General features: G+C 43.9%; 1 pseudogene; it reads right to left on the reverse strand.

Annotated features, from left to right (window-relative positions):
* Positions 1-1,951: 1,951 nt before the first annotated feature.
* On the reverse strand, positions 1,952-2,895 carry LOC143768199 (serine/arginine-rich splicing factor 9 pseudogene; annotated as a pseudogene).
* Positions 2,896-25,676: the final 22,781 nt, after the last annotated feature.

Raw genomic sequence — 25,676 nt, forward strand, 5'->3', positions numbered from 1 at the left:
TTAACACAAAAATATCTTGCTAAGAAGTGAGTGCCTCTTTTAGTCTGAAGTCAGCTTCCTTTGACGGAGGAAAAAGCTAAGAAGAGTCTTTTTCCCGATCACTGAGAGAACTGTTCTCTCCTCTTGTCCCACACTAATCTATGTTATTGGCAAATAAAGGGACCATGCACAGAGGCTGCACATCCAGAGTGATCAGCCGAAGAACCTTCCACCCGACGAGTTCCAGGACCTCTCACATAACCTGGAAGAAACTTCAAATTGGGCTAATGTATACACCGTACATGTGTATGAAAATGTGCATATGTAGCAGGGGTACAGCACAGTGGTTAGCATTGCAGGCTTGCAGAGCTGGAGTCTTAGGTTCAAATCCCACCAAGGAGAACATCTGCAAGGAGCAGTGTTGTGTGTGTGTGTGTGTGTAAATATAACATGTTGCAGAGAAATACTAACAATAGTGTGAAGATCTGAGGTTTTGAGTTGTAATTGCAACTGTTATTCCTTGCATCCACGGTCTTGCAGCCACTTTAGCTAGATAGCCACAATGTAATGCCCCCAGTCCACAAGATCCCAACCCGGGGTCATTAGTTCCACTTTCCCCATAGCAGGCAATACCTACTGTCTCCCAACTTTTGGTTGGCCAACAGCTTTTGTATCACCAGTAAAGTCTGCAGTCATGGCCCATGCTCCTACAGGCTATGGATACCACGACTGTAGAGCATATATCCAGATCCAGCCAGCAAGAATATATAGTACAGTCCAAACCGGGGTTCTCCAAATGTCTTTGTGAGTTCAGTGAAGGGCAGTGGAGCAGATCTGTATTCGACCAGCTGGAGCCATGGTCCTTTGGGCTGATCCTGTAGCATCTCTTAGGAGAGGGAGACAGCCCTTTTATACTCACAGCTCTCATTCAGGGTATTCTCACACAGGTTTGGGGGAAGATAGGTGTAGGAAATCCCTAATTGTTCAATTAATCTGCATATTTGATATTTGAGTTGTCCGTGTGCTCACGTTGCACATCAGTGTGGCACACGTGCAGCAGCCGTGCAGGAGAGACAGCGCTACAGAAAGTGCTGTCCCCAGTGTGTGGTGCTGAAGACGGCATTCATCTCTTGTCCCCTGCAGCGCTCGCAGGAGAGAAGAGATGAAAAATCAATTTTTTTTTGTTAAAAATAAAGTTTGGGGGTCACCTTCCGCCTCCAACCTCCCGTGCGATCGCCCGCTTGCAGAGAAATACTCACCCAGCTCCCGCGATGCCTCCTCTCAGCGCCGGCAGCCTTTTCTGTGTGAGCGGTCATGTGGTACCGCTCATTACAGTGATGAATATGTGGCTCCACCCCTATGGCAGGTGGAGCCGCATATTCATCACTGTAATGAGGGGTACCACGTGACCGCTCACACAAGACAAGTTGCCGGCGCTGAGAGGAGGCATCGCAGGAGATTGGTGAGTATTTCTCTGCAAGCGGGCAGGCGCGCGCGCGCTGGGGGTTGGGGATGGGTGGTACGCGGGAGGTGACCCCAAACTTTATTTTTAACAAAAAAAAACTTGATCTTTCATCCCTTCTCTCCTGCAAGTGCTGCTTTCAGCCGAGCAGGACAGAAGGGATGAATGCCGGCTTCAGCACCACACGCAGGGGACAGCACTTAACTGTAGTGCTGTTTCTCCTGCGGCGGTACGTGCATACGGAGGAGAGTGCACACTGTTCTCTGTGTGCACGTGTGCGGGACGCTTTGCGGACTGTGCTGCCGGAGAAAAATGGACATGTCTCCGTGTTTTACACACGGTCCGTGAAAACACGCAGGCATGTGCATAGACCCATTCATTTGAATGGGTCTACGTGTGTCAGTGTCTCCGGTACGTGAGAAAACTGTCACCACACATACCGGAGCCACTGACGTGTGAAACCGGCCTCAAGGTGTATAGACTAGTAAACCGGAGGGAGTGAATGCAATACGTAATTAGCAGGCATTCTACAGGTTTAACATACAATAGTCAACGTACAGACTTGTATTCGTATGTAACAGCTCATGTTCAATGACCTACTGAGTAAAGGAAGAAAAAGGCCGGCATAATTAAGAATAATTCAATCCCGCACTATGCCAGGGTGATGCTGTCACATTCATTCCTCTTCTTAATTAGCCAGACGTGATAGGCTTTGGATCATCCTTCTCCACTTGTCATGGACAGTCCATTGGTATTTCTTTCAGCATTGACACGAATGCAAGATGTTTCACCTTCATTAGAATTAATCTTTATATCATCCAGTTTGCTCAAAGAATATTCCAGGTCTTATTTGTGAATAAACTCCACAGTACCCATTCCATCTTTGTGTACATCAGCATAACTGACATCTCCAGCTTCTCTCATACGATCTTTCAGATCCTGCCAACTCCCTTAGGGGGAAGGCCTGAGCCTAGGACTCTGTATTCAGTTCACCAGGACGGGGTTCTGTTCCTCCCGTGGGGTACTCCTCCACCCATTGATCCCTGGTCTGACTTGGGAGACTCCACACGTAACCGACAAAAACCGAACTTGTATTCATTGCGTCCAAACATGGCATCCTCTGCATTCCTCGGATCCTGGAAGGTGAATGGTGTGGTGCTTGTGCCGCTCCTCCTCCCCCAATTCTCTAGCTCAATGGTACGAATCCACCCATACCAATGGAACAATTCCTCCAGCTCCTTTTCCTGGACATCGGACACTAAATAGCACACATAACTGCGCTCATCCCCAGAGTGCTGGTCCCCAGCCAGGGGGATGGTCACTTGGCAGCCTGATAAATGGTGTTTTGGGGAAACAATATCTGGGCTCACCAGAGTGATGGAAGACCCAGTGTCCTGAAGTCCCTGGGCCTCCACCCTGATGTAATTTATCTCCCCCAGATCACGTTCTTTCATGGTAATAGTCATTGTATTTTGAGCATAGCTCACCACTGGCGGGGGGGGGGGGGGGTTAGTCGGCACGTTGAGCTCTCTTTTCGCTCTCAGCTGATCCAGTGGGAACCAGTCCTTGGCTTTAGGTTACATTGGCCTAGTGGCACACCAACCCTGCTCCTAAGTTGTTTCCTAGCAACACATTTATCGGTAGGTGTTGCACCACTCCTACATCCATCATTCCATTACTGTGTTTAAGGTCGTCGTCTTGTTGAAACACCCATTTCAAGGGCATATCCTTGTCAGCGTAAGTGATTAATCTGGTTAGTCATGTTGGACTGCTATTATTTTGAACACTACCATATATTTATACATATAAACACTTGTGATGCAGCGGTAGGACCATACACAGTGAAACGGCAGTGACCCAAGCAAGTTCAAACAAAACGTTCTTTTATTGTGTTACTTCACACAGTCAATACAGTATACAGCTTCTTCATACAGTCCATTAATAATGCATGGCTATATGATGCAGTCAATACACAGGCCGAACTTCCCTCTGTCCAGTTTCCCTGGGTGACCGCACGCCGGTAACAAGTTTCTGTACTCACTCAGCGCACTGCACTCTTTCTCCTCTGGAGTGCAGCCGGGTACACGTAAGACAGCCCAAGACGCAGGGTGTCAGTCTCTCTGGGTCCTTTAGCCTCTGTGTTGCTCCACACAGAGAGCTCTGCAGACAACTGCCCTGTCTGCTTCCAAGAACACACTGACACCTCCCCCACTACTACAGGGCTTTGTAATCAGTCACTGCTTCACTATTCTAATTACAGCCACACCTGTGTCTGTAGTACGCCCTCATGGCCCCACTATGCTTCCATGCACATTCTGGAGAGCACATACAGCGCCCCCTAGCTGTAACAGGGGTCACTGCCTCACACACTATATGGACAAATAAAGCATCCCTTACCCCCACCCATAAAAAAAAAGAAATACCCCAATTTCGTCCTCTTTCTTCCTAACTCTCAATCTCTGCCATTTATTACAGTTGCTATCCCCCTGTCCGAACAAAGTCTGTAACTTCTCTACACTACATTAATAAACATGTTCATATTACACATTACTGGTAACATCTACGATCCATTCTTTCTTTGTAGGATCATCTGATGTGATGCGATTAGTGTTGAGCGATACCGTCCGATACTTGAAAGTATCGGTATCGGAAAGTATCGGCCGATACCGGCAAAGTATCGGATCCAATCCGATACCGATACCCGATACCAATACAAGTCAATGGGACTCATGTATCGGACGGTATCCCTGATGGTTCCCAGGGTCTGAAGGAGAGGAAACTCTCCTTCAGGCCCTGGGAACCATATTAATGTGTAAAAGAAAGAATTAAAATAAAAAATATTGCTATACTCACCTCTCCGACGCAGCCTGCACCTTACCGAGGGAAGCGGCAGCGTTCTTTGTTTAAAATTCGCGCTTTTCTTTCCTTTACGTGAAGTCCCGGCTTGTGATTGGTCGCGTGCCGCCCATGTGGCCGGGACGCAACCAATCACAGCAAGCCGTGACGTAATTTCAGGTCCTTCAGGATTTTAAAATTACGTTCCGGCGTTGTGATTGGTTGCGTCGCAGTCACATGGGCGACGCAACCAATCACAGCAAGCCGTGATGTAATTTCAGGTCCTTCAGGATTTTAAAATTACGTCCCGGCTTTGTGATTGGTTGCGTCGCGGTCAACCAATCACAAGCCGGGAGGCTGGACACGCGCGCATTTTAAAATGCGCGCGTGTCCAGCCTCCCGGCTTGTGATTGGTTGATCGCGATCAACCAATCACAAGCCGGGACGTCACGGGAGGCTGGACAAGCGCGCATTTTAAAATGCGCGCGTGTCCAGCCTCCCGTGACGTCACGGCTTGTGATTGGTTGCGTCGCCCATGTGACTGCGACGCAACCAATCACAAAGCCGGGACGTAATTTTAAAATCCTTAAGGACCTGAAATTACGTCACGGCTTGCTGTGATTGGTTGCGTCGCCCATGTGACTGCGACACAACCAATCACAAAGCCGGGACTTCACGTAAGGAAAGAAAAGCGCGAATTTTAAACAAAGAACGCTGCCGCTTCCCTCGGTAAGGTGCAGGCTGCGTCGGAGAGGTGAGTATAGCAATATTTTTAATTTTAATTCTCTCTTTTACACATTTTTACATTAATGTTGTTTCGATACCGATACCCGATACCATAAAAGTATCGGATCTCGGTATCGGAATTCCGATACAGCAAATATCGGCCGATACCCGATACTTGCGGTATCGGAATGCTCAACACTAGATGCGGTCCATTTATTAAATCCCTTGCTGCCCTGAGTATAGTAGTTTATTAACCATTTATTAACTAGTAGTTTTTTAAGGGAACCTGATGTGTCTCCCATTTCATCCAAACCTGCTGATTCATAAGTTTCCAAGAGCCCAAAGGCACAAGGAAATTCAGAGTTGCCAATCCTCCTTGTTTTGTAGATTTTTGGAGAAGAAGCTCGGCTCTTTACCTCCACACTAGATCTTTGACCACATTTTGTATGATTTGAAATGCTTTTAGTTTTGTATCCAAAATGTAATATTTAAGAGCACAAACAACATGGTGGGAAAATGGATCAGTATGGTTTTTCAATCATATTTCAAATAGAAAAAAAAAGGGGGGAATTACAATTAAATGTGCCAAATTCTCCTTTCCCTTCTCCTTATCCAAAAGTTTGGGTAATATTATATATACAGAGACCCCTGTACAGAAATATTAGGGCTACAGCAACATCACATATTTTATACAGAAGAATAGTGCTGTCTCCATAGTTTTTACACAGGACATATACAGTGGGGCAAAAAAGTATTTAGTCATTCAGCAATAGTGCAAGTTCCACCACTTAAAAAGATGAGAGGCGTCTGTAATTTACATCATAGGTAGACCTCAACTATGGGAGACAAACTGAGAAATAAAAATCCAGAAAATCACATTGTCTGTTTTTTTATCATTTTATTTGCATATTATGGTGGAAAATAAGTATTTGGTCAGAAACAAAATTTCATCTCAATACTTTGTAATATATCCTTTGTTGGCAATGACAGATGTCAAACGTTTTCTGTAAGTCTTCACAAGGTTGCCACACACTGTTGTTGGTATGTTGGCCCATTCCTCCATGCAGATCTCCTCTAGAGCAGTGATGTTTTTGGCTTTTCGCTTGGCAACACGGACTTTCAACTCCCTCCAAAGGTTTTCTATAGGGTTGAGATCTGGAGACTGGCTAGGCCACTCCAGGACCTTGAAATGCTTCTTACGAAGCCACTCCTTCGTTGCCCTGGTGGTGTGCTTTGGATCATTGTCATGTTGAAAGACCCAGCCACGTTTCATCTTCAATGCCCTTGCTGATGGAAGGAGGTTTGCACTCAAAATCTCACGATACATGGCCCCATTCATTCTTTCATGTACCCGGATCAGTCGTCCTGGCCCCTTTGCAGAGAAACAGCCCCAAAGCATGATGTTTCCACCACCATGCTTTACAGTAGGTATGGTGTTTGATGGATGCAACTCAGTATTCTTTTTCCTCCAAACACGACAAGTTGTGTTTCTACCAAACAGTTCCAGTTTGGTTTCATCAGACCATAGGACATTCTCCCAAAACTCCTCTGGATCATCCAAATGCTCTCTAGCAAACTTCAGATGGGCCCGGACATGTACTGGCTTAAGCAGTGGGACACGTCTGGCACTGCAGGATCTGAGTCCATGGTGGCATAGTGTGTTACTTATGGTAGACCTTGTTACATTGGTCCCAGCTCTCTGCAGTTCATTCACTAGGTCCCCCCGCGTGGTTCTGGGATTTTTGCTCACCGTTCTTGTGATCATTCTGACCCCACGGGGTGGGATTTTGCATGGAGCCCCAGATCGAGGGAGATTATCAGTGGTCTTGAATGTCTTCCATTTTCTAATTATTGCTCCCACTGTTGATTTCTTCACTCCAAGCTGGTTGGCTATTGCAGATTCAGTCTTCCCAGCCTGGTGCAAGGCTACAATTTTGTTTCTGGTGTCCTTTGACAGCTCTTTGGTCTTCACCATAGTGGAGTTTGGAGTCAGATTGTTTGAGGGTGTGCACAGGTGTCTTTTTATACTGATAACAAGTTTAAACAGGTGCCATTACTACAGGTAATGAGTGGAGGAAAGAGGAGACTCTTAAAGAAGAAGTTACAGGTCTGTGAGAGCCAGAAATCTTGATTGTTTGTTTCTGACCAAATACTTATTTTCCACCATAATATGCAAATAAAATGATAAAAAAAACAGACAATGTGATTTTCTGGATTTTTATTTCTCAGTTTGTCTCCCATAGTTGAGGTCTACCTATGATGTAAATTACAGACGCCTCTCATCTTTTTAAGTGGTGGAACTTGCACTATTGCTGAATGACTAAATACTTTTTTGCCCCACTGTAGATCAGACAAGGTCTCATATTCAGACAGTTTCTATTTTACTCCAACTCTCTTTATATGATCAAGATCAGAGACTCATGATACCGAGTAAAGAAGCTCCAGGGACAAAGACCCCGTCTGGTCCTAACACGCTGGGGGCCCGGAGTATCCAGCCACGGGGCCCGGATTATCTAATTTTGGCTCTAGCATTTCTTGTAGAATAAATCCCTTTCTCATACAGTCCTGTACTAATGACTTTGGTAATCATGTTTTGTAGGAGGGTTCGTCTGAAACCATCTAAATGTTATCAATATATGTGCAATAAACATCCGACTGCAGTTTTACGGTGTGTGTCCGGTGTCAGTTCTTCTACATACCTTAATAGAAAACCTTGGTGTCTCCGACCAAACCTGGTGATTATGATTATACAATTGTGATAACTTTACGCACAGTATGTGTATAAGATCAGCTGCTTCCACTAAGAACCTTGGACCTTTGGCCTCTCTATGCATGTGTTGAGGAGAAACATAGGGGTAATACATGTCCAGAATCTGATCGCCAGCAGCTTCCCCTTTAGTTGGGAAGCTAAATTCACTAAATAAGGTATCTAGTATACATACTTACCTTCCATGTGATACAGCGGTGACAAGCTCGCCCCTACCCACTCCTTGGATGGTCTCCAAGATGACTCTGGGGCTTGCCTCCCTCTGTCCACACTAGAACACTTTTAGTGTGGGTAGGCAGTGGTAATGTTGAACGTCAAGTCGCAGACTTCTGGCCATGGATGCGGGAGAGGTGAGCGCTGAACACAGCCACATTATGATTGGTATTATTATAAATAATTCACCCCTACATCACCCCTCGGTGTAAGCTGTATGCGAAACACGCATTAGGGGTGTTCCTTGGCTACCACACAGGTTTAAATCTTTCCCTCTATGCATTCACTATTTGGCTTATTATTCATTCTAAACCGAGTAGTGTGTTCATTGCTATTGCAGCACTATTACCTTTGGTATATTCATATTAAACCCCTTCCCAACATGCGCCGTACATGTACGGCACTGCAGGAGCTGCGTTTCTGCAATCTGTAGTACATGTACGGCGCCGTAATCGCGTGGACTCGTGCTGAGCGCCGCCGCAATCGGGTGCAGATGTCCACTCTTAAGTGAGACCTGATCTGTAGTGCCAGTGACATCAAGAGAGCTCCACATGTGTGTCCATCAGCAGAACGGTTGCGTTGTGCTGATAGTCTGCATGGTAACCCCCGACCGCAAGAAGGCCACGGGGTCCTGCAGGGAAGGTAGCTTGTTAGTACCTGCTAAGAGCAGGAGCTGACACGCCTCTTCCCCTGCCTGTCTGATGCTGCTCTGAAGTCCTGCAGTGCAAAAGCATATCAGATCACCGATCTGTCACTGTACAGTGATGTAAAAATGTTAAAAAAATATCCCCAAATAAAGAACAAAAAATATACACTGTGTTCCAAATTATTATGCAAATAATATTTCCTCATATTTTCTCTAAATTACCTTTCTGAATTGCAGTCATTGTTATTTTCCAGTCATCTACTATTCTAGTATAATTGCAATGTTTTGGAACAAACTGCCTATGAAAACAGAATCTTTAAAAAAATAAACTCTCAAAATTCATGTTCCAAATTATTATGCACAGCAGAGTTTTCAACCTTTTTTTTTTATTTTGAACAAAAAAATGGTCAATTGTGAAGTTATAAGCATTATCAGCTTATTACAAAATGAAATCAAACAGTTTTCAAGTGAAAACTTTATTCTAGGTGAAGTTACATTTGCACATAGGACCCCTTGTTCGAAAGAAGCTTCTGAACTCTCTCGTCCATTGAATTTGTCAGTTTTTGGATGGTTTCTGCTTCAATTGTTTTGCATGTGGACAGAATACCCTCCCAGAGCTGTTGCTTAGATGTGAACTGCCTCCCGCCATCATAGACACTCCTTTTGATGATGCTCCAGAGGTTTTCAATGGGGTTGAGGTCAGGGGAAGATGGTGGCCACACCATAAGTTTGTCCTCTTTTATGCCCATAGCAGCCAGTGATGCAGATGTGTTTTTTGCAGCATGAGACTGTGCATTATCATGCATGAAAATGATCTTGCTGCGGAAAGCACGCTTCCTCTTGAACCATGCAGGAAGTGTTGTTTTAGAAACTCCACATAGATTATGGAGTTCATCTTTACCCCTTCAGGGATCATAAAGGGGCCGACAATCTCTCTCCCCTTGATTCCAGCCCAAAACATTACTCCACCTCCTCCTTGTTGGCGCCTTAGCCGTGTTTTCTTGGGGTGTCCATCAACCAGCCATCCTCCACTCCATCCATCTGGACCATCGAGCATTGCACGGCACTCATCGGTGTATAAAACAGTTTGGAAGTCAGTCTTCATGTATCGTTTGGCCCACTGGAGCCGTTTCTGCTTGTGTGCAGTGGATAGAGGTGGTCGACAGGATGGCTTACGCACAGCTGCAAACCTCTGAAGGACCCTGCATCTTGTTGTTCTGGGGACGTTGGAGGCACCAGCAGCTTCAAAAACTTGTCTGCTGCTATGACAAGGCATTTTTGCAGCTGCTCTTTTAACTTTACGCAATTGCCTGTTGGAAAGAGTCCTCAATTTTTCCTTATCAGCACGCACACGTGTGTGCTGGGAATCAGCTACATACTTCTTGATTGTGCGATGATCACGATGAAGTGTCTTGGCAATGTTGATTGTAGTGATGCCTTGACCTAAATACTCCACAATTTGTTGCTTCTCAGCAGCCGACACATCCTTTTTCTTTCCCATTTTGGCCAAAAATGTAGGCTGCTTAATAATGTGGAACAGCCTTCTTAAGTAGTCTTGCCTTTATTTGGACACACCTGCCAAACTAATTTGCACAGGTATCTGCAATTGCTTTCAGTGATATAAAGAGCCCTGACACACATCACCATCAATGAGTTTAAATGACAAACAAAAAAATTCTAACCTTATCACTCCTAAACTCTTTGTGCATAATAATTTGGAACACAGTGTATATATTAGCCGCTTAGGCCTCTTTCACACTTACGTCAGTATGGGCCCGTCGCTAAGCGTCGGCGCGATGTACCGACCCACGTTGTGAAATTTCGGCACAACGTGGGCAGCGGAGGCAGTTTTTCAACGCATCTGCTGCCCATTGTAAAGTGCCGGGGAGGAGGGGGCAGAGTTCCGGCCACGCATGCACGGTAGGAAATGGCGGACCCGACATACGAAAAAACGTTCCCTTGAAAAGCCACCAAAAGACGACGCATCCAGTGCACGATGGCCATACGTCGCGGTCGGAAATACAAGTCTATGGGAAAAAAAACGCATCCTGCAGGCACATTTGCAGGATCAGTTTTTTTCCCCAAAACTACGCATTGCAACGGACGTCACATGACGCAAGTGTGAAAGAGGCCTTACCGACATCGGGCGTAATAGTACACGGATATCTGACTCTCCCTTTGATGTGGGCTTCGGCGGTGAGCCCACATCTTTCCGAGGACATATCAACTGTTTTGAACAGCTGACATGTGCCCGCGATCCACTCGCGGCTATTAACCAGTTAAATGTCACTGTCAAACTCTGATAGTGCCATTTAACAAGCGTTTCCAGCAATCGCGCCGGAAATACACAAACAGGTGGCCCGCGTCACGTGATCGTGGGTCACCGATGTGTTGGCATGACAACCTGGAGACCTCTATGGTTGTCAGTGCCGGATTGCTATGAGCCCTACCCGGTGGTTGGCGCTCATAGCAAATGAGTAAATCTGCTATATAGAGGCGATCTGATCATCGCCCCTATGCAGCAGAGCCAATCGGGTTGTGGCAGCTTTTAGTCTCCTATGGAGACTAATGAAGCTTGCCAAAAGTAAAAAAAAGTTTTTAAAAATATAAAAAATATATAAAAGTTCAAATTACTCTCCTTTCACCCCATTCAAAATAAAACAATAAAAATAAAATCAAGCATACACATATTTGGTATCACCGCAGTCAGAATCACCAGATCTATCAATAAAAATGCAATAACGGGTGATGAAAAGATCGTATCTGCACCAAAATGGTATAATTAAAAATGACAGCTCGGCATGCAAAAAATAAGCCCTTACCCAACCTGAGATCATGAAAAATGGAGATGCTATGGGTATTGGAAAATTGCGCAGTTTTTTTTTTTAACAAAGTTTGGAATTTTTTTCACCACTTAGGTAAACAAGAACCTAGACATGTTTGGTGTCTATGAACTCATAATTACCTTGAGAATTATAATGGCAGGTCAGTTTTAGAATTTAGTGAACCTAGTAAAAAAGCCAAACAAAAAACAAGTGTGAGATTGCACTATTTTTCACAATTTCACCGCACGTGGAATTTTTTTCCCGTTTTCTAGAACACGACATGGTAAATCCAATGGTGTCGTTCAAAAGTACAACTCCTCCCGTAAAAACAAGCCCTCTCTTGGTCACATAGACAGAAAAATAAATAAGTTATGGCTCTGGGAAGAAGGGGAGCGAAAAATGAAAATGCAAAAACGAAAAAAGCTCCCGGGTTAAGGGGTTAATCCAACAAATACTTTTATTTATGTAAAAAAAAAAAAAGCACACATTTGGTATCGCCATGTCCAGAACGTCCTACTCTAAAAAAAAAACCTGTAGTGCTAGTTAACCCCTTCAGTGAACACCATAAAGAAAAAAAAAAAAAAGCAAAAAAAAGCATGCTTTATCATCATACTGCTGAACAAAAAGTGCAATCAAATACGATCTAAAAGACGAGTGTAAATAAAAATTATACTGGTGAAAACGTAATTTTGTCCTGTAAAAACAAGCCGCCATAAAGCTCCGTCAGCAGAAAAAATATAAAAGTTATAGCTCTCAAAATAAAGCGATGCAAAAATAATAATTTTTCTATAAAATAGTTTTTATTGTGTAAAAGAGGCAAAACAAAAAAAAAAAGTGGTATCACTGTAATTGTAATGACCCGAAGAATAAAGCTGCCTTATCAATTTTATCACACGTGGAATGGTATAAAAAAACAAAACAGTATAAAATTCCTGAATAGCTGGTTTTTGTTCATTCTACCTCCCAAAAATCGGAATAGAAAGCGATCAAAAAAACATCATGTGCCCAAAAATGGTAATAAAATCGTCAACTCGTCCCACAAAATACAAGCCCTCACATGACTCTGTCGGCCGAAATATGTAAAAACTATAGCTCTCAAAATATGGTGATGTGAAACCTAGTTTTTGTAATGAAAAGAGTCTTCGTTTGTGTCAGCAGCCAAACATAAAAACCTGATATAAATCTGGTATCGCTGTAATTGCACTGACCCAAAGAATAAAGTCACCGATTCAGTTATACCGCACGAGGAACTGTGTAAAACATAAATAAAACCAATCTTTACCTGCTGTAGATTTTTTTTTATTTTGCCTCCCAAAGATCGCAGTAATGCTCGGCTCACATTTATCTTGAACCCTACATTTAGCGCTTACATCGAGGTTTGCATGTAAATCTCTGAAATACGTGATTCACATGGAAGATTCCCTATAATAAGGCAGATGGAGGCACTATGCACACCGTCTGACCTATGATCTGGTGGTGTCCGTCTTTTTAAGCATGCCTAAAAGTGCGGTCAATCACAGTTTTGTGTACTTCTGAAAAGAAAAACACCGCTGAACAGAGGCCAGACGGATTCCAGGGTAACTCTGCTGGCTCACTATAGTGAATGGATCCCTCAGGGGTTTCATCTGAATAACGTCACTCAGTGATTTAGATGGAACCCTCAAAGTAAGTGCTCAGTGTAGAGTGCCGAAAAAATGTGATCCTATCTGTTCTGTAAAATGTTCCTAACAAAAGCTTCAACTCAATTCACAAAAAAAGCAAGTCCCCACTCCGGTCCCTCGTCTTTTAACGGAAATGTAGCGGGCTTACACATTACTGGTAGCGCAAAGGCTCTGGAAAAACTAAATGGCTCCTTACCCCTGTGTTGTCACATCCCTCAAAAAAATCAAGCAAATTCTGTGTTCCCAAATCCAAATGCCCCCTCCCTTCTGAGCCCCAGTGTGTTTAAAACCCATTTAGCGCCCACATGTTTGATATTTGTGTAGTGATGAGAGCCACCCTAATTTATGGGTGCTTGTCTCCAGAAGCATGAGCTGGGCATAATGTACTGGTCACTGCTACGTACTGGTCACTACAATGGCAGTTTTCACTCGGCAACATCCACTACTGCTTGTTTCTGGAAAACACAAATGAAGTCAAAATTGTCATTACACCTGTAGATAAATTCCCAAGGGGGTATAATTTCTAAAATGGGGTCACTTGAGGGGGGATTCTGCTTTTCTAGCACTTAGGGGCTCTGTATATGGAGTCCGCAAACTAGTCTAGGAGGCAAAGAGCGCTCCATCCCTCCAGAGTCTCGCCGTTTGACTAAGCAATACTGTACAGCCACATATGGGGTATTTCTACATTCAGCAGAAATTGTGGGACAAATTTAGCTGCCATTTTTACCCATTTCCTAGTATGAAAATATAAAATCTGGGGCTAACACAAAATCTTGGTAAAAATTATTTTCTCATCACTGCCCAGTGTTATAAAATTCTGTGACACACCTGTGATGTCAGTATGATCACTGTACCCCTAGATGAATTCATTGAGAGGTTTAGTTTGTAAAATGGGGTCACTTACGGAGGGTTCTGCTGTCCTGGCTCCTCAAAGGCTTTGCCAATGTGACATGCCACCCTCAAGCTACGGCAGCAAAATCTGCATTTCCCTTCTGAGCTTTGCACTTTGCCTCAAAAGTAGTTTTCGACCACATATGGGGTATTAGTGTACTCAGGAGAAATTGCACAGCAAATTTTAGGGACCATTTTCCCCTATACTTGTCTTATAAAAATTAAAAAAAATTGTGGCTAAAAAAAAAAACTTTTGTGGAAATTTTTTTTGTTCCCTTTCATAGTTCAACGTTGTAAATTTCTGTGAAGCACCTGGGGTTCAAGGTGTTCACCACACATCTAGAAATATTACTTGATGGGTCTAATTTCCAAAATGTGGTCACTTGTGTGGGTTTTCCAATGTTTAAACACATCAGGGGCTCTCCAAATTCCACATGACACCCGTAGACCAGTCTGAGTTCCAGAACGCCACTCCTTCCTTTTTGAGCCCTACTGTGTGCCCAAACAATAGTTTTCTCCCACATATGGGGTATCTGCACAACAAATTTTGGGTTCCATTTTCTCCTGTTACCCTTGTCAAAATAAATAATTTGAGTCGAAAATCATTTATTGAAATAAATGTGATTTTTATTTTCACTGCTCTACGTTATAAACTTCTGTGAAGTCCATTGAGGGGTTTAGTTTCTAAAATGTCATCAGTCATCACTTGTGGAGGGTTTCCACTGTTTAGGCACATCTCCAAACTCGGCGTGCGATAACAATTCCAGCAAATTTTACATTTAAAAAGTCAAATGGCTCACCTTCCTTTCCAAGCTCTGCCGTGTGGCCAAACAGTGGTTTGCTCCCACATATGGGGACTCGGCATGCTCAGGAGAAATTGCGCAACAAATTGTATGGATCATTTTCACCTGTTACCCTTGTGAAAGTAAAAAAAAAATTACATCTAAAGGAAAATTTTTGTGAAAAAAAATTAAATGTTTATTTTTTTACTTTAACATTCCATTAATTCATGAGAAGCACCTGAAGGGTTAATAAACGTTGTGAATGTTTTTGAGCACCTTGAGGGGTGCAGTTTTTTGAATGGTGTCACTTTTGGGAATTTTCTTTCATATAGGCCCCTCAAAGTCACTACAAATGTGACGTGGTCCCTAAAAAAAAAATTTTAACCCTTATAATTTCCTAAACAAAAAATATGTTTCAAAAATTGTGATGATGTAAAGTAGGCAAGTGGAAATCGTTATTAATTACTTTGTGCGACAACATAACGTTCTGAATTAAGGGCATTATAATATAGAGTTTGAAAGTTGTAAACTTATCAAAAATTTTTGCCAAATTTACGATTTTTTTTTAACAAATAAACATAAGTCATATCAAAGAAATTACAAGAAGAAAATACAAGATGTCACAAGAAAACAGTCTCAGAATCAGAGGGATCTATTAAAGTATTACAGAATTATGACCTCATAAAGTGACAGTGGTCAGAATTGAAAAAAAAATTGGCATGGACAGGAAGGTGAAAACAGGCTTTGCGGTGAAGGGGTTAAACATTAGTGCATTTGTGTTTTAATTTGCACATAAGTAATATGTATCTGCTGTTTAAACATTTCTGCTGTTTCAACTTTCTGTGAACTTGGTCGTGCCTAGATACTGCTTTGACTACTTATCACTACCATTGTTTAGTCTTATTTACTTATGTGTTGAGACAGCAGTTTGGCCTTTCTTTTAGACACAGGATAGGAATAAGGCTACGTTCACATTTGCGTTGTGCGCCGCAGCGTCGGCGCCGCAACGCACAACGCAAACAAACGCAGCAAAACGCATGCACAACGCTGCGTTTTGCGCCGCATGCGTCCTTTTTTTAATTGATTTTGGACGCAGCAAAAATGCAACTTGCTGCGTCCTCTGCGCCCAGACGCGTGCGCCGCAGGGACGCATGCGGCGCAAAACGCAAGTGCGACGCATGTCCATGCGCCCCCATGTTAAATATAGGGGCGCATGACGCATGTGGCGACGCTGCGGCGCAGACCGCAAATGTGAACGTAGACTTAGCAGTAATTTTTTACCATCTGTCTCTGAGGTTCTTTGCTCTGCACTTTATTAATTTTAACATCCCTGTATATGCTGCACCTGCCTTTATAATATTTTATTCTGCTGCTATTCTAATATTTGAGTAATTTTGTATCCATATTCACCTGTATCATTATCCGAAGGTCATCAATAGTTATATTTCACTATTTCATATTTTTGGATTTGACCAATCGATTTTTGGATTTTTTTTTCTGTTGGACTAGTTGTTATGTGCATCATTTTGCCTTGAATTTGGGGGCTCCGTGTGTGATTTTAGCTTGTCTGACATTCTCCTTTTTATATTTTTCTTTTTAGATGCATTTATTTTTGTCTGATAGTTGTTCAATAAACAAAAAACTTTTTAATTTATATTGGCTAGTGCTCCTATGTTTATAGGTTTTCTAGTAGTACATGTAATAGCCATGATGGGTTTAGTGGTGCAGATATAGATGACCCCAGGACATAGCACCAACCTCCTAGGTCAGTTTCCCAAGTATGGAACTGTGGGTCTAGGACATCCAGCAGATCTGATGTATGAGGGGCTGTTACCGTTGGCTCTTTAATTGTACCTGAGACAAAATTGAGGCAATCCTCAATTGCCATTGTACAGTAATGTCTATGAAAAACAGGTGCTGAGTCATCAAAAAACACCAGTTGCCGGTAATGCATCAGGAGGCAGGAAACTGAAGAATATGGTCAGGAACAAGCAAAGTCTTTACCGTGGACCACAATAGAGAAGCAGCTGTGCACACAAAGGAAATTACAAATACTTAATGCTGATTTGGAGACAAGGGGGTCAGCGAGTGATCTAGTCTGCTGGCTCGAAAACACATGGACCAGGGATCATCCCACTGAACAACTGCTCTCCTTTTACCTTGGGCATAATACTACTCAGACATCACAGCGTGAGGGTCAAACAGTGTGGCAATAATTTATGGCACCACAAGACAGACAATAACACATAGAACAGTAAAAGAAAAATACTTAAGATGGTGCAAAATGACAGTGTCTCACCCTTCTGACTTGTCGGGATAAGGGCAGCTGTGAATTCAGTGCTTCCAGGGCCGATTATCCCCACTTGTGGCACGAACAGAGAGGAGGTAATGACAAAATTAGGAAGCTGGCAGTCTATTGAGATATGAAGCCAGGTGACTGGAGGGTCACAAACTGGATTATCTAAACTTCTCAATGGAGCCAGGTGACCGGTGGGTCGCAATCCTGGCTTTCCAAAATGTATCTATGTGTCTTAGGTGACTGGTGGGTCCAAATCCTGGCTTCTCCAAATGTACACATGGGTTCAGCGATGGTCAATGGAGCAGATCTTCATTGTTTCAGCTGGGACCATGGTCCCCTAAGGTGCCATCCTGTAGAATGCCAAATCTGTGGACCTCGTGATGGAGACGTGATAAGAGCAGCTGTTACTTCAGCGCTTCCAGGGCTGACTACCCCAACGCACAGAGAGGAGGTAACAACAAGCTTAGGAAGCTGGCAATTCATTGAGGTACAAGGCCAGGTGACTGGAGGGTAACAATCGGTCTTCTCTGAACTTCTCCATGGAGCTAGGTGACTGGTGGGTCCCAAACCTGGCTTACCCAAATGTATCCATGGGTACAGTGATGGTCAATTGAACAGATCTGTATTCTTTCAGCCGGGCCATGGTTTATATTAGCAAACATCATTGTTCAGTGATCTTGCGTCCATGTCTTGCTAGGATAACAGTACAATAAACTGTAGAAGCTGATTTAAGAGGTAAATATCAACTCAACCTAAAAATAACAGTCTGTGCCCCCTGGATTACTGAATTTACATCTGGATAATTAAAATGAAATGTTGTGTTGTCACACAGGTCTACCTCTACCTATTTCAGATAAAATGGAGGAGGAGGGAGAAGAGTGCTAGATCCTGAACCAAACCTTAGTGAGCTAAGTTCTGGATCTTTTTTCATGAGTGTAAGATGTACATTGGGCTGTTGTAATCATTTTAAACAGAGTAGGTGGTCTTGTAATGGATACGCCACAGTTACACCAGGTTAAGCGAGGGAGTTCGTCACACTACTTATTATTGTAACAGATGTAATATATAATTTTCACACTGCCAGATCTAAAGAATTCAATTAAATATCTGTGGGATAAAAAAATGAGCAAACCTTAACCCCTTTCTGACCTCGGATGGGATAGTACGTCCGTGGTCAGAAGCCCCGCTTTGATGCGGGCTCCGGCGGTGTGCCTGCATCAAAGCCGGGACATGTCAGCTGTTTTGAACAGCTGACATGTGCCCGTAATAGGCGCGGGCAGAATCGCAATCTGCCCGCGCCTATTAACTAGTTAAATGCCACTGTCAAACGCAGACAGCGGCCGGAAATGATCGCATCGCTAACCCCAGTCACATGATCGGAGGTCGGCGATGCTTCAGAATAGTAACCATAGAGGTCCTTGAGACCTCTATGGTTACTGATCCCCGGCAGGTGTGAGCGCCACCCTGTGGTCGGCGCTCACAGCACACCTGCATTTCTGCTACATAGCAGCGAACATCAGATCGCTGCTATCTAGCAGAGCCGATCAGGCTATGTCAGCTTCTAGACTCCCATGGAGGCTATTGAAGCATGGCAAAAGTAAAAAAAAAAAAAAAAAAAAAAAAAAAGTAAAAAAAAATGTGAAAAAAATACAAAAAAAATATAAAAGTTTAAATCACCCCCCTTTCGCCCCAATCAAAATAAATCAATAAAAAAATCAAACCTGCACATATTTGGTATCGCCGCGTTCAGAATCGCCCATCTATCAATAAAAAAAAGCATTAACCTGATCGCTAAACGGCGTAGCGAGAAAAAAATTTGAACCGCCAGAATTACGGGGTTTTTTTGTCGCTGCGACATTGCATTAAAATGCAATAACGGGCGATCAAAAGAACGTATCTGCACCGAAATGGAATCATTAAAAACGCCAGCTCGGCACGCAAAAAATAAGCCCTCAACCGACCCCAGATCATGAAAAATGGAGACTCTACGAGTATCGGAAAATGGAGCAATTTGGTTTTTTTAGCAAAGTTTGGAATTTTTTTTCACCACTTCGATAAAAAATAACCTAGTCATGTTAGGTGTCTATGAACTCGTAATGACCTGTAGAATCATAATAGCAGGTCAGTTTTAGCATTTAGTGAACCTAGCAAAAAAGCCAACCAAAAAACAAGTGTGGGACTGCACTTTTTTTGCAATTTCACTGCCCTTGGAATTTTTTTCCCATTTTCTAGTACACAACATGCAAAAAATAAGCCCTCACATGGCCAAATTGATGGAAAAATAAAAAAGTTATGGCTCTGGGAAGGAGGGGAGTGAAAAATGAACACGTAAAAATGGAAAATCCCAAGGTCATGAAGGGGTTAAGTGTCTCAATATAGAATTTTTGTAGATTTTAAAAGGGATTTCACTGTTATGGAGAAGCACGAGAGCTGGATTTAGGTCTGTGATAAGATTTCTGATTTTAACTATGAATAGTTTCAGTTTTTCCCAGACAGGGGAAATGTTGAGTGCTGACATTTAAGGAGCCAATTGTAAGTTCCAATTGATGCTCTGTCTGCATTATTATATTGGGTTGGGACAAGTATTCAGTTACAGAAGCTGGTAAGGTATAAACACAAGGGAGAGATATACTATCAGAAGATGAATGAGTAGGAGTGAAGAAAAGGAGAGGAAAGGATAAAAGAGAGTAAGAAAATAAAGGATATTAGAATAGAAACCCCACTATCTATCTCTCGGTCTATACTCGAGTCATTGTCCCAGGGGGTTGGTGGGGGAGGGGGAGCAATGGCTGTCACATACTCACCTGCTCCTGGCGCGGTCCCTGCATCTCCCATGGCCTCCGGGCGCCGGCAGCTCTTCCTGTGTTCAGCGGTCACGTGGTACCACTCATTAAAGTAATGAATATGGACGTGACTACACTCCCATAGGGGTGGAGCCACATATTAATTACTTTAATGAGCGGTACCAGTGACCGCTGAACATAGGAAGAAGCTGCAGGCGCCCAAAGACCATCTGTCAGTGAGAAGCAGGGACTGCGACGGGAGCAGGTGAGTGTAACGGGTGAGGGTGAACATTGCGTGATATTCACCTGTCCCCGTTCCACCACCACGCGCCGCTCCATCTTCCGCGTCCTCCAGCTGTGACGCTCAGGTCAGAGGGTGCGATGACGTGTTTATTGTGCGCGACGCCCTCTGCTTGAACAGGTACTGCAGAGAGCCGCTATCTCTCAGATAACTCTCTTCTCGACCCTCTACAATCTGGTTTCCGCTCTTTACACTTTACCAAAACTGCCCTTACTAAAGTCTCTAATGATCTACTAACAGCTAAATCTAATGGTCACTGCTCTTGGGTTCACATTGCGTTCTGTGCATCCGTTATGGACTACGTTACACTGCGGCATAACGCAGTGTAACGTAGTCCGTTAACGCTGCCATTGAATGCAAAGTCAGACGCATCGCTAGCGCACGCCCACAATGGGCGTGCGCTAGCGATGTTCCGTCATTCAGTGACGGACCCTGAGACGCGGGCTGCAGCGTTTCTGGGTCCGTCACCACTAGCGCAGATAGAGCTAGCAGATGCTCTATCTGCGCTAGCGGACAGCCATACTGGCACTTGCGTTAACAGCAGCCCGTTAACGTATGTGTTGAACGGGCTGCTGTTAACGAAATGTGAACCTAGCCTAATTCTCTTGGATCTCTCTGCAGCATTCAACACTGTGGATCATCAGCTCCTCCTCACTATGCGTCGCTCCATCGGCCTCAAGGACACTGTTCTTTCCTAGTTCTCCTCCTACTCCTTCCTAGTTCTCTGACCACTCCTTCACTGTATCTTTTTCTGGCTCCTCCTCATCTTCTCTTCCCCTTACTGTTGGGGTTCCTCAAGGATCGGTTCTAGGTCCCCTAGTCTTCGCTTTATATACTGCCCCTATTGGTCAATCAGTAGATTTGGTTTCCAGTACCATCTTTATGTTGATGACACCTAATTATACATTTCTCCTGATATCACGCCTGCCTTTTTAGAAAACCCCAGTAATTGTCTTACGGCTGTCTCTAAGATCATGTTCTTCCTCTATCTGAAACTGAACTCCTTTTGTTTCCTCCCTCTACTAATGTACCTATGCCCGACATTGCCATTTCCGTGTGTGTTTCTGTCATGTCGGACACTGTCCAGACCAGGTCGTCTGACAGACAGCGGTAATTCCGCGTTTGACCACTGTTTGCTCATTGGCGTCGGCTAGTTTTCGTCTGGCTGCTCCGGGGTTAATTTATCTGATCCTCGGATTGGAAGCTGGGCCATGCCCATTTCCTTTAAATAGTTCTCCTGATATTTGGGCGTCGCCGATTATGACTTCTGTCTTATCCGTAGTTATCTCGGTCCGGAGTGGAGAGCTGGTTGTTGGAGAATCGTTGCTGGTGGTGTATTTTCCTTTGTCTTATTTACTCCATCCTATATTTGTATTTATTTTGCCCTGCACCTTTATAGTGTATTCCTGATTGACTGCGGCGTGGTGTATATTTTCTTTTATCCTTGTTTGTTATAACTGTGGGTATAGATCTATTGCATTCACAGGGTGGTGGGCGGTGGTGTTCAGTCTAGGGCTGAATCAGGAGTCAGGGTGAGGGTGGAGGCCTGAACATGCACACCTTCAGTGTAAACTTCAGGTAGAGGGTCAGACAGGGTTTCCCTAGTCTGAGGGAAATTGCAGGGGCCCGGGTTATTAGCTCTCGCCCTCCTTGTATCCCCGTGACAGTTTCCACCATTACTCCCCAGCAACATGCCCGCTGCCTTGGGGTCATACTTGATTCCGAGCTTTCATTCACCCCCCACATCCGATCACTGGCTCGCTTTTGTTATCTGCACCTCAAAAACATTTCTAGAATTCGACCCTTTCGTACTTTTGACTCTGCATAAACTCTCACTGTTTCACTTATTCATTCTTGTCTGGACTATTGTAACTCTCTACTAATCGATCTCCCTCTTAGGCCAGTCTCACACGTCCAGATAATTCCGGTACCGGAAAAATCGGTACCGGAGTTATCCGTGTCCGTGTGCTCACGTGGCACATCAGTGTGGCACACGTGCGGCAGCCGTGTGCCGACTGAGGACCACAAGGACCGTGCAGGAGACAACGCTACAGTAAGCGCTGTCCCCTGCTTTTGGTGCTGAAGCCGGTATTCATCCCTTCTCCCCAGCAGTGTTCGCTGGAAAGAAGGAATGAAAAATCATGTTTTTAAAAATTTTTTTGTTTTTAAAATAAAGTTCCCAGTCACCGCCCGCCTCCCACCCCCTGTGCGCCCGCCCGCTTGCATTAAAATACTCACCCAGCTCCCGCGATGCTTCCTCTCAGCGCCGGCAGCTTGTCCTGTGTGAGCGGTCACGTGGTACCGCTCATTACAGGGATGAATATGCGGCTCCACCCCTATGGAAGGTGGAGCCGCATATTCATCACTGTAATGAGCGGTACCACGTGACTGCTCATACAGGACAAGCTGCGGCGCTGAGAGGAAGCATCGCGGGAGCTGGGTGAGTATTTTAATGCAAGCGGGCGGGCACACAGGGGGTGGGAGGCGGGCGGTGACCGGGAACTTTATTTTAAAAACAAAAAAAAATTTAAAAACTTGATTTTTCATTCCTTCTCTCCAGCGAACACTGCTGGGGAGAAGGGATGAATACCGGCTTCAGCACCAAAAGCAGGGGACAGCGTTTACTGTAGTGCTGTTTCCTACACGGTCCGTGTGGTCCTCAGTCGGCACACGGACGGCATCCGTGTGCGGTACGTGTTGACACGTACCCATTGACTTTAATGGGTCCGTGTGATTCGTGCGCTCCCACGAACACTGACATGTCTCCGTGTTTTTCAAACGGACACACGGTCCATGAAAACACACTGACATGTGCAGAGACACATTTATTTTAATGTGTCTACGTGAGTCAGTGTCTCCGGTACGTGAGAAAACTGTCACCACACGTACCGGAGCCACTGACGTGTGAAACAGGCCTTACCAAACTCTCCCCTCTCCAATCTGTCTTGAATGCTGCAGCCAGGATCATATTCCTCACGAACCGTTACACCGATGCCTCTACCTTGTGCCAGTCATTACACTGGTTACCCATCCACTCCAGAATCCAGTACAAACTTATTACCCTCACCCACAAAGTAATCCATTGCTCAGCATCACCCTACATCTCCTCCCTGGTCTCAGTGTATCACCCTACCAGTGCTCTCCGTTCTGCTAATGACCTGAGGTTAGCATCCTCAATAATCAGAACCTCCCACTCCCGTCTTGAAGACTTTTCAAGTGCTGCACCAATTCATTGGAATGCACTACCCAGGTTAATACGATTAATCCCCAGTTTTGAGTGCCCTAAAAACGCACTTTTTTAGACAGCCCTACCATCTCAACACATTAATCTAACTATCCCTGTGTCGCCCATTCAAAATTTTTCCCATAACCAGGTTCTTCGCATCATGTTCTCACACGCTTTATGCAGATAATAGCCCTCTGTGTCTGTACTGTTATATACTTAGGCTGTTAACCAGTTCATGCAGCAATACATGAACACCCGATCCTTACACTATGGCTGGTCCGAACAACGAAAGCAATTAATAATAATAATAATAATAATAATCTTTATTTATATAGCGCCAACATATTCCACAGCGCTTTACAGTTTAACAGTTTCAAACACAACAGTCATGGGTAACAACGTTAACAATACAGTAATAAAGCAAAAATAAGACAAAATAAGACGACCCTGCTCGTGAGAGCTTACAATCTACAATGAGGTGGGGAGATACAAAGCACAGGTGTGTATTTACAATGGTGTATTTACAGTGATGGTCCAGCCATCTTCCGGGGGTGGGGGTAGATGGAAGTAGTGAATGGGTTACACACGCACAAAAACATAAAATGAGTTTGATTAGGGAACGTGATAGGCCGCTCTGAACAAATGTGTTTTGAGCGAGCGCCTAAAACTATGCAAGTTGTGGATGGTCCTAATGTCTTGGGGTAGAGCATTCCAGAGGATTGGCGCAGCACGGGAGAAGTCTTGGAGTCGTTGGTTTCATCTACCTTTTGTGTCTCCCCTCTTTCTCATAAATTGTAAGTTTGCGAGCAGGGCTCTCATTCCTCTTGGTATCAGTTTTGATTAAAGTGTTTTTTTTGTTATGCTGTAATGTCTATTGCATGTACAAGTGCTTTAGTGCAGTGTCTGCGTGATCCTTGATATTTACTGAAATTGTCCACCCTCTTGTGCTCTAAATTGTCAAGCTTCAGAAAGGATGTATAGATCCAGTAGGGGGATGGAAATGCGTGGTCACTAAAATAATAAGGTTCAGTCCCTGTCAAAGTAAGAGATGTAACTCAGACTGAGCTAGAGTGCCTGTTGCTCAAAGCCACATTCAGTTACAATGCAGTGACAATCTGTGTAGATAATCAGATCACAAGAGCCACCAGAATATCAAGGAATCACCTGCTACATTACAAAACTAAAGAAGAAAATAACCGGGTACCTCTAGTAGTCACCTACCATCCATATCTGGAGGTGCTAAGGGGAGCTGCACGGAAATTACAACCTTTACTACAAAAAGATGCCCGCTTACAATCCATTTTTCCAGACCCCCCACTACTGTGTTTTAGGCAGCCCCCAAATCTAAGAAGCATCATTGTCAAGAGCTCCCTGTCCTCTCTAACAGCTGCAGGTACCTTTCCCTGCAATCAGAAAAAATGTAAAACCTGTCTATTTATAATGACCACGGACAAGATAAAGATCCCCAATTCACATCAGGACTACAAGATCGCAGGTACTTTCAGCTGCATCACATCTAATGTGGTGTACTTAATTATTTGTACTAAATGTCCAACTGGGGGTCTGTATGTGGGGGAGACAGGGCAGAAACTGAGAACAAGGATGAACTCTCACCGCCACACAATAAGAGAAAAAAGAATGGATCTACCTGTGGCAATACATTTCTGTCTCCCAAATCATAACATTATGGACATGAAATTACTTGTGCTAAAAGGTAACTTCAAATCGCAGAAAGACAGGAGAGTCTGGGAATATAAACTGATGACGACCTTTGACACTAACTGCAGGAATGAATGTGTCACATGGATTTATGTCTTTTTTACATCAACTAGGGAACTTGCCCATCAGACCATGTGGGGTCATCACAACAGAGACCCTAATCACAGGACAATAAAACAATCCTTATCTAAGAATTGGCCCAATATTTATGGACGCAACTGTTTATCACCCATGGTAATTCTGCTTCATGTCACCTGGCTTATCCATGGTTTTTTTCCCCTCTTTTTTTTTTTTTCTGTACTATGTTGTGCATAAATATGTGATTCTTCAGAATTTGTTTTAGTCTTTGCCTGATGAAGAGACGTATGTAGTCTCGAAAGCTTGCAGTTTGTTACCATCTTTTCAGTTAGCCATTAAAAAGGTATCAACCACTGAGGACTCTCAATTCTAAACATTTTTCTATCTACTGGCTAACACAGTACCAAGATATATTTCTTTCCGATAACTAACATAGTTATACTAAAATGACCACTAGATGGCAGTAGGGTACAGTATTTAGGC

The sequence above is a fragment of the Ranitomeya variabilis genome, chromosome 4 (genome assembly GCF_051348905.1).
Source record: "Ranitomeya variabilis isolate aRanVar5 chromosome 4, aRanVar5.hap1, whole genome shotgun sequence".
Lineage (NCBI taxonomy): Eukaryota > Metazoa > Chordata > Amphibia > Anura > Dendrobatidae > Ranitomeya > Ranitomeya variabilis.